Below are 9536 nucleotides of genomic sequence, written 5' to 3'. Positions count from 1 at the left end.
CAGACGTTTGGAGTCAGGGTTATGTGCTGCTGATAAACTGCTACGAACCTTATGCCAAATGCATTTGAATTGTAATCGAACAGTGGGATTTTTTCTGCTCCCGAACGACGCAGTTGCTTTGGTGTCAGCAACAGCTCAGAAGCCAATTGCACGTTTTCCTCAATCACTCACATTGCTCATGCAATCTTCGTTTGACAGCATATTTAGCAAGTTATCACGCCTTCCTGCAGCGTTCGTCAGTGACAGATCAGATGCTAAGATGATTGCTTCAGACAGCATGCTACATCCTACATTTGAAAATGGAACAGTTGCAAACGTTTCCAGGCTGAACACTCACTCACTATTTTGCCTGGCGTGTCAGAGGCTGGGAGCGGATCTTATGGAGGCTTTTCAATCATGAGGGGCATGTATTGGGTAAATAGATAAGTTTCTTTCGCTCAAGTGTGGCAGTGCAGAACTAGAGGGTATAAACCAGGTGTGGGAGGGCGAGAATTGGAAAGGCAGTGATGGGCAATGGCTGCGCGCAGAGGGTGGTGTGTTTGTGGAATAAGTTGCCAGACAAGCAGGTGATGGATGGTATAATTCCAATACTTTTAAGGAATCTTAACGTGTATTTGAATAGGAAGGGTTTGGAGAGACATGGGTCAAGTGCATGCAATCGCGGTTGGATCAATTGAAGATATCTGTTTGGAATGGACGAGTTCGGCCGAAGACTGTGCTTTCAGTGCTGTCCATATCTAATGAGCTCTATGATAGTGCAGCTGAAATGATAAAAAAGATAAATAAATTCAATGAAGAAAATTGTCTCAAGTTGTTGAATTCAAAAAACTTCAGGTAATGTTATTTCAATTATTTTATTTATCTTTTTTATTTGTGATTTTTTTATTGTTCTGTAACTCTTATTTCTTGATTGTCTCTCTTTCTCTCGCTCCCCACACCATCAATATCTTTTTCCTTTCCACTTCCCGCTTTGCTACCCTTCTCCCCTGCTTTCCATTTTGTCTCAGGTTCACCCACCCCCCACATATTTTCTCACATCGCACTGGCTACAACCTGCGTCATTCACGGCTCCTAATCTCCCTTAGATCTCTCCATGCACTCTCATTATCACCTTTGCATCTGGAGCCCTGACTCACCATCTCTCAGCCTGGTGTAAACAGCTCCCTAATTCTCCCCCTTTTTTATCTTTAACAAATGATCAGTTAGAATCGAAACGTCAGCTCTTTTCTCTCCTTGCAGATGGTGCCAGAACTGCTGAGACTTTCCAGCATTCTCTCTTTTGGTTTCCGATTCCAGCACCCGCAGTAATTTCATTTTATTAATGGCTCTATGATATTGCTGGTGTCATGATAACTCCAGCTTCGATGCATGAGAGGTGTGCAAGCGAATGAAATCCCTCTGGAAGTCGCGTGACAAGTATTAACAGAGATCAAGGAAAATAACATGAACGAATCTTTGATTTGAATTGAAGCCTGAACTCTGGTTCTGCTCCGAGACTGTGCCAGGTCTGCTTAATACTGCATATATTTCATGCTTTGCATTTGTTTGTGAAAACAATTGAGACTGATTGATTTGCTGCAGAAAACATCCAGCAGTCATCATGGGTACGGCGATCAAGTTGTGCGTCTCTCCCTGTCAAATGTTTTATTGCGCAGGTGAGGCTTCCTGTTTCGTGGTTTGGTGGAGCACGTTGTTTGTTAAAATAGCAACGCAGCTGAGATCCGGCATGGGACCAGCGGGTTGATGTTCCATGACAGCGATGGTCGCCTTTTGAATGAATACACATCTCAACCGACCATGTGACAAGTTCTTGCAGACGGTGAAAGTAAAAGCCACGGCGAACACTGACACAGACCTGCTAACGACGGAAGCGCCTCACATGGTCAGTGCGGGGATTGAACCTCCGGACCTTGGCGTTATTAGCACCACGCTCTAACCAGCTGAGCTAACCGACCAACGCAGTCAAGTCGCGAAAGCAAATGCCTATATTCCCGGTGCTCACAACCGCGGCGGCTGTTCATTTTCTGCTTCATGTCGATCGCACGATCGTCTGAAATACTTCCTTTCGTTGCAAAGCTTTTCAACGAAAAAAAAGCATTTAGTTTTCCGAACGCGCCTACTCGACTTAACCATTTGCTCTGATATTCAAAATTAAGCACAATGTCCGGACGCATGCAATTTCAATCGCAATGCCACCAGCTCAGCTGCAGCTTGTCATGTTGACAAATATCGTCTGGAGAAACGTACCTTCAACGATCGCTCACTGTTCTACTGGATACTCACAGACGTTTGGAGTCAGGGTTATGTGCTGCTGATAAACTGCTACGAACCTTATGCCAAATGCATTTGAATTGTAATCGAACAGTGGGATTTTTTCTGCTCCCGAACGACGCAGTTGCTTTGGTGTCAGCAACAGCTCAGAAGCCAATTGCACGTTTTCCTCAATCACTCACGTTGCTCATGCAATCTTCGTTTGACAGCATATTTAGCAAGTTATCACGCCTTCCTGCAGCGTTCGTCAGTGACAGATCAGATGCTAAGATGATTGCTTCAGACAGCATGCTACATCCTACATTTGAAAATGGAACAGTTGCAAACGTTTCCAGGCTGAACACTCACTCACTATTTTGCCTGGCGTGTCAGAGGCTGGGAGCGGATCTTATGGAGGCTTTTCAATCATGAGGGGCATGTATCGGGTAAATAGATAAGTTTCTTTCGCTCAAGTGTGGCAGTGCAGAACTAGAGGGTATAAACCAGGTGTGGGAGGGCGAGAATTGGAAAGGCAGTGATGGGCAATGGCTGCGCGCAGAGGGTGGTGTGTTTGTGGAATAAGTTGCCAGACAAGCAGGTGATGGATGGTATAATTCCAATACTTTTAAGGAATCTTAACGTGTATTTGAATAGGAAGGGTTTGGAGAGACATGGGTCAAGTGCATGCAATCGCGGTTGGATCAATTGAAGATATCTGTTTGGAATGGACGAGTTCGTCCGAAGAATGTGCTTTCAGTGCTGTCCATATCTAATGAGCTCTATGATAGTGCAGCTGAAATGATAAAAAAGATAAATAAATTCAATGAAGAAAATTGTCTCAAGTTGTTGAATTCAAAAAACTTCAGGTAATGTTATTTCAATTATTTTATTTATCTTTTTTATTTGTGATTTTTTTATTGTTCTGTAACTCTTATTTCTTGATTGTCTCTCTTTCTCTCGCTCCCCACACCATCAATATCTTTTTCCTTTCCACTTCCCGCTTTGCTACCCTTCTCCACTGCTTTCCATTTTGTCTCAGGTTCACCCACCCCCCACATATTTTCTCACATCGCACTGGCTACAACCTGCGTCATTCACGGCTCCTAATCTCCCTTAGATCTCTCCATGCACTCTCATTATCACCTTTGCATCTGGAGCCCTGGCTCACCATCTCTCAGCCTGGTGTAAACAGCTCCCTAATTCTCCCCCTTTTTTATCTTTAACAAATGATCAGTTAGAATCGAAACGTCAGCTCTTTTCTCTCCTTGCAGATGGTGCCAGAACTGCTGAGACTTTCCAGCATTCTCTCTTTTGGTTTCCGATTCCAGCACCCGCAGTAATTTCATTTTATTAATGGCTCTATGATATTGCTGGTGTCATGATAACTCCAGCTTCGATGCATGAGAGGTGTGCAAGCGAATGAATTCCCTCTGGAAGTCGCGTGACAAGTATTAACAGAGATCAAGGAAAATAACATGAACGAATCTTTGATTTGAATTGAAGCCTGAACTCTGGTTCTGCTCCGAGACTGTGCCAGGTCTGCTTAATACTGCATATATTTCATGCTTTGCATTTGTTTGTGAAAACAATTGAGACTGATTGATTTGCTGCAGAAAACATCCAGCAGTCATCATGGGTACGGCGATCAAGTTGTGCGTCTCTCCCTGTCAAATGTTTTATTGCGCAGGTGAGGCTTCCTGTTTCGTGGTTTGGTGGAGCACGTTGTTTGTTAAAATAGCAACGCAGCTGAGATCCGGCATGGGACCAGCGGGTTGATGTTCCATGACAGCGATGGTCGCCTTTTGAATGAATACACATCTCAACCGACCATGTGACAAGTTCTTGCAGACGGTGAAAGTAAAAGCCACGGCGAACACTGACACAGACCTGCTAACGACGGAAGCGCCTCACATGGTCAGTGCGGGGATTGAACCTACGATCTTGGCGTTATTAGCACCACGCTCTAACCAGCTGAGCTAACCGACCAACGCAGTCAAGTCGCGAAAGCAAATGCCTATATTCCCGGTGCTCACAACCGCGGCGGCTGTTCATTTTCTGCTTCATGTCGATCGCACGATCGTCTGAAATACTTCCTTTCGTTGCAAAGCTTTTCAACGAAAAAAAAGCATTTAGTTTTCCGAACGCGCCTACTCGACTTAACCATTTGCTCTGATATTCAAAATTAAGCACAATGTCCGGACGCATGCAATTTCAATCGCAATGCCACCAGCTCAGCTGCAGCTTGTCATGTTGACAAATATCGTCTGGAGAAACGTACCTTCAACGATCGCTCACTGTTCTACTGGATACTCACAGACGTTTGGAGTCAGGGTTATGTGCTGCTGATAAACTGCTACGAACCTTATGCCAAATGCATTTGAATTGTAATCGAACAGTGGGATTTTTTCTGCTCCCGAACGACGCAGTTGCTTTGGTGTCAGCAACAGCTCAGAAGCCAATTGCACGTTTTCCTCAATCACTCACGTTGCTCATGCAATCTTCGTTTGACAGCATATTTAGCAAGTTATCACGCCTTCCTGCAGCGTTCGTCAGTGACAGATCAGATGCTAAGATGATTGCTTCAGACAGCATGCTACATCCTACATTTGAAAATGGAACAGTTGCAAACGTTTCCAGGCTGAACACTCACTCACTATTTTGCCTGGCGTGTCAGAGGCTGGGAGCGGATCTTATGGAGGCTTTTCAATCATGAGGGGCATGTATCGGGTAAATAGATAAGTTTCTTTCGCTCAAGTGTGGCAGTGCAGAACTAGAGGGTATAAACCAGGTGTGGGAGGGCGAGAATTGGAAAGGCAGTGATGGGCAATGGCTGCGCGCAGAGGGTGGTGTGTTTGTGGAATAAGTTGCCAGACAAGCAGGTGATGGATGGTATAATTCCAATACTTTTAAGGAATCTTAACGTGTATTTGAATAGGAAGGGTTTGGAGAGACATGGGTCAAGTGCATGCAATCGCGGTTGGATCAATTGAAGATATCTGTTTGGAATGGACGAGTTCGGCCGAAGACTGTGCTTTCAGTGCTGTCCATATCTAATGAGCTCTATGATAGTGCAGCTGAAATGATAAAAAAGATAAATAAATTCAATGAAGAAAATTGTCTCAAGTTGTTGAATTCAAAAAACTTCAGGTAATGTTATTTCAATTATTTTATTTATCTTTTTTATTTGTGATTTTTTTATTGTTCTGTAACTCTTATTTCTTGATTGTCTCTCTTTCTCTCGCTCCCCACACCATCAATATCTTTTTCCTTTCCACTTCCCGCTTTGCTACCCTTCTCCCCTGCTTTCCATTTTGTCTCAGGTTCACCCACCCCCCACATATTTTCTCACATCGCACTGGCTACAACCTGCGTCATTCACGGCTCCTAATCTCCCTTAGATCTCTCCATGCACTCTCATTATCACCTTTGCATCTGGAGCCCTGACTCACCATCTCTCAGCCTGGTGTAAACAGCTCCCTAATTCTCCCCCTTTTTTATCTTTAACAAATGATCAGTTAGAATCGAAACGTCAGCTCTTTTCTCTCCTTGCAGATGGTGCCAGAACTGCTGAGACTTTCCAGCATTCTCTCTTTTGGTTTCCGATTCCAGCACCCGCAGTAATTTCATTTTATTAATGGCTCTATGATATTGCTGGTGTCATGATAACTCCAGCTTCGATGCATGAGAGGTGTGCAAGCGAATGAATTCCCTCTGGAAGTCGCGTGACAAGTATTAACAGAGATCAAGGAAAATAACATGAACAAATCTTTGATTTGAATTGAAGCCTGAACTCTGGTTCTGCTCCGAGACTGTGCCAGGTCTGCTTAATACTGCATATATTTCATGCTTTGCATTTGTTTGTGAAAACAATTGAGACTGATTGATTTGCTGCAGAAAACATCCAGCAGTCATCATGGGTACGGCGATCAAGTTGTGCGTCTCTCCCTGTCAAATGTTTTATTGCGCAGGTGAGGCTTCCTGTTTCGTGGTTTGGTGGAGCACGTTGTTTGTTAAAATAGCAACGCAGCTGAGATCCGGCATGGGACCAGCGGGTTGATGTTCCATGACAGCGATGGTCGCCTTTTGAATGAATACACATCTCAACCGACCATGTGACAAGTTCTTGCAGACGGTGAAAGTAAAAGCCACGGCGAACACTGACACAGACCTGCTAACGACGGAAGCGCCTCACATGGTCAGTGCGGGGATTGAACCTACGACCTTGGCGTTATTAGCACCACGCTCTAACCAGCTGAGCTAACCGACCAACGCAGTCAAGTCGCGAAAGCAAATGCCTATATTCCCGGTGCTCACAACCGCGGCGGCTGTTCATTTTCTGCTTCATGTCGATCGCACGATCGTCTGAAATACTTCCTTTCGTTGCAAAGCTTTTCAACGAAAAAAAAGCATTTAGTTTTCCGAACGCGCCTACTCGACTTAACCATTTGCTCTGATATTCAAAATTAAGCACAATGTCCGGACGCATGCAATTTCAATCGCAATGCCACCAGCTCAGCTGCAGCTTGTCATGTTGACAAATATCGTCTGGAGAAACGTACCTTCAACGATCGCTCACTGTTCTACTGGATACTCACAGACGTTTGGAGTCAGGGTTATGTGCTGCTGATAAACTGCTACGAACCTTATGCCAAATGCATTTGAATTGTAATCGAACAGTGGGATTTTTTCTGCTCCCGAACGACGCAGTTGCTTTGGTGTCAGCAACAGCTCAGAAGCCAATTGCACGTTTTCCTCAATCACTCACGTTGCTCATGCAATCTTCGTTTGACAGCATATTTAGCAAGTTATCACGCCTTCCTGCAGCGTTCGTCAGTGACAGATCAGATGCTAAGATGATTGCTTCAGACAGCATGCTACATCCTACATTTGAAAATGGAACAGTTGCAAACGTTTCCAGGCTGAACACTCACTCACTATTTTGCCTGGCGTGTCAGAGGCTGGGAGCGGATCTTATGGAGGCTTTTCAATCATGAGGGGCATGTATCGGGTAAATAGATAAGTTTCTTTCGCTCAAGTGTGGCAGTGCAGAACTAGAGGGTATAAACCAGGTGTGGGAGGGCGAGAATTGGAAAGGCAGTGATGGGCAATGGCTGCGCGCAGAGGGTGGTGTGTTTGTGGAATAAGTTGCCAGACAAGCAGGTGATGGATGGTATAATTCCAATACTTTTAAGGAATCTTAACGTGTATTTGAATAGGAAGGGTTTGGAGAGACATGGGTCAAGTGCATGCAATCGCGGTTGGATCAATTGAAGATATCTGTTTGGAATGGACGAGTTCGGCCGAAGACTGTGCTTTCAGTGCTGTCCATATCTAATGAGCTCTATGATAGTGCAGCTGAAATGATAAAAAAGATAAATAAATTCAATGAAGAAAATTGTCTCAAGTTGTTGAATTCAAAAAACTTCAGGTAATGTTATTTCAATTATTTTATTTATCTTTTTTATTTGTGATTTTTTTATTGTTCTGTAACTCTTATTTCTTGATTGTCTCTCTTTCTCTCGCTCCCCACACCATCAATATCTTTTTCCTTTCCACTTCCCGCTTTGCTACCCTTCTCCCCTGCTTTCCATTTTGTCTCAGGTTCACCCACCCCCCACATATTTTCTCACATCGCACTGGCTACAACCTGCGTCATTCACGGCTCCTAATCTCCCTTAGATCTCTCCATGCACTCTCATTATCACCTTTGCATCTGGAGCCCTGACTCACCATCTCTCAGCCTGGTGTAAACAGCTCCCTAATTCTCCCCCTTTTTTATCTTTAACAAATGATCAGTTAGAATCGAAACGTCAGCTCTTTTCTCTCCTTGCAGATGGTGCCAGAACTGCTGAGACTTTCCAGCATTCTCTCTTTTGGTTTCCGATTCCAGCACCCGCAGTAATTTCATTTTATTAATGGCTCTATGATATTGCTGGTGTCATGATAACTCCAGCTTCGATGCATGAGAGGTGTGCAAGCGAATGAAATCCCTCTGGAAGTCGCGTGACAAGTATTAACAGAGATCAAGGAAAATAACATGAACGAATCTTTGATTTGAATTGAAGCCTGAACTCTGGTTCTGCTCCGAGACTGTGCCAGGTCTGCTTAATACTGCATATATTTCATGCTTTGCATTTGTTTGTGAAAACAATTGAGACTGATTGATTTGCTGCAGAAAACATCCAGCAGTCATCATGGGTACGGCGATCAAGTTGTGCGTCTCTCCCTGTCAAATGTTTTATTGCGCAGGTGAGGCTTCCTGTTTCGTGGTTTGGTGGAGCACGTTGTTTGTTAAAATAGCAACGCAGCTGAGATCCGGCATGGGACCAGCGGGTTGATGTTCCATGACAGCGATGGTCGCCTTTTGAATGAATACACATCTCAACCGACCATGTGACAAGTTCTTGCAGACGGTGAAAGTAAAAGCCACGGCGAACACTGACACAGACCTGCTAACGACGGAAGCGCCTCACATGGTCAGTGCGGGGATTGAACCTACGACCTTGGCGTCTTTAGCACCACGCTCTAACCAGCTGAGCTAACCGACCAACGCAGTCAAGTCGCGAAAGCAAATGCCTATATTCCCGGTGCTCACAACCGCGGCGGCTGTTCATTTTCTGCTTCATGTCGATCGCACGATCGTCTGAAATACTTCCTTTCGTTGCAAAGCTTTTCAACGAAAAAAAAGCATTTAGTTTTCCGAACGCGCCTACTCGACTTAACCATTTGCTCTGATATTCAAAATTAAGCACAATGTCCGGACGCATGCAATTTCAATCGCAATGCCACCAGCTCAGCTGCAGCTTGTCATGTTGACAAATATCGTCTGGAGAAACGTACCTTCAACGATCGCTCACTGTTCTACTGGATACTCACAGACGTTTGGAGTCAGGGTTATGTGCTGCTGATAAACTGCTACGAACCTTATGCCAAATGCATTTGAATTGTAATCGAACAGTGGGATTTTTTCTGCTCCCGAACGACGCAGTTGCTTTGGTGTCAGCAACAGCTCAGAAGCCAATTGCACGTTTTCCTCAATCACTCACGTTGCTCATGCAATCTTCGTTTGACAGCATATTTAGCAAGTTATCACGCCTTCCTGCAGCGTTCGTCAGTGACAGATCAGATGCTAAGATGATTGCTTCAGACAGCATGCTACATCCTACATTTGAAAATGGAACAGTTGCAAACGTTTCCAGGCTGAACACTCACTCACTATTTTGCCTGGCGTGTCAGAGGCTGGGAGCGGATCTTATGGAGGCTTTTCAATCATGAGGGGCATGTAT

The 9536-nt window shown here is 44.5% G+C and overlaps 1 non-coding gene across 1 annotated transcript; it reads right to left on the bottom strand.

Moving 5' to 3' along the window:
• Positions 1-8724: 8724 nt before the first annotated feature.
• On the bottom strand, positions 8725-8798 carry trnaf-aaa (transfer RNA phenylalanine (anticodon AAA)). The gene has a single exon. It is a non-coding gene; the product is annotated as a tRNA-Phe (tRNA).
• Between the last annotated feature and the right edge of the window lie 738 nt (positions 8799-9536).

Source organism: Chiloscyllium plagiosum, unplaced genomic scaffold, assembly GCF_037043375.1.
Source record: "Chiloscyllium plagiosum isolate Xiang-an unplaced genomic scaffold, Cpla_swu_hap1 HiC_scaffold_52, whole genome shotgun sequence".
In the NCBI taxonomy this organism is placed as follows: domain Eukaryota; kingdom Metazoa; phylum Chordata; class Chondrichthyes; order Orectolobiformes; family Hemiscylliidae; genus Chiloscyllium; species Chiloscyllium plagiosum.
The sequence above is the reverse complement of the archived record's forward strand: the minus strand, read 5'-3'. Positions and strand labels throughout refer to the sequence as shown.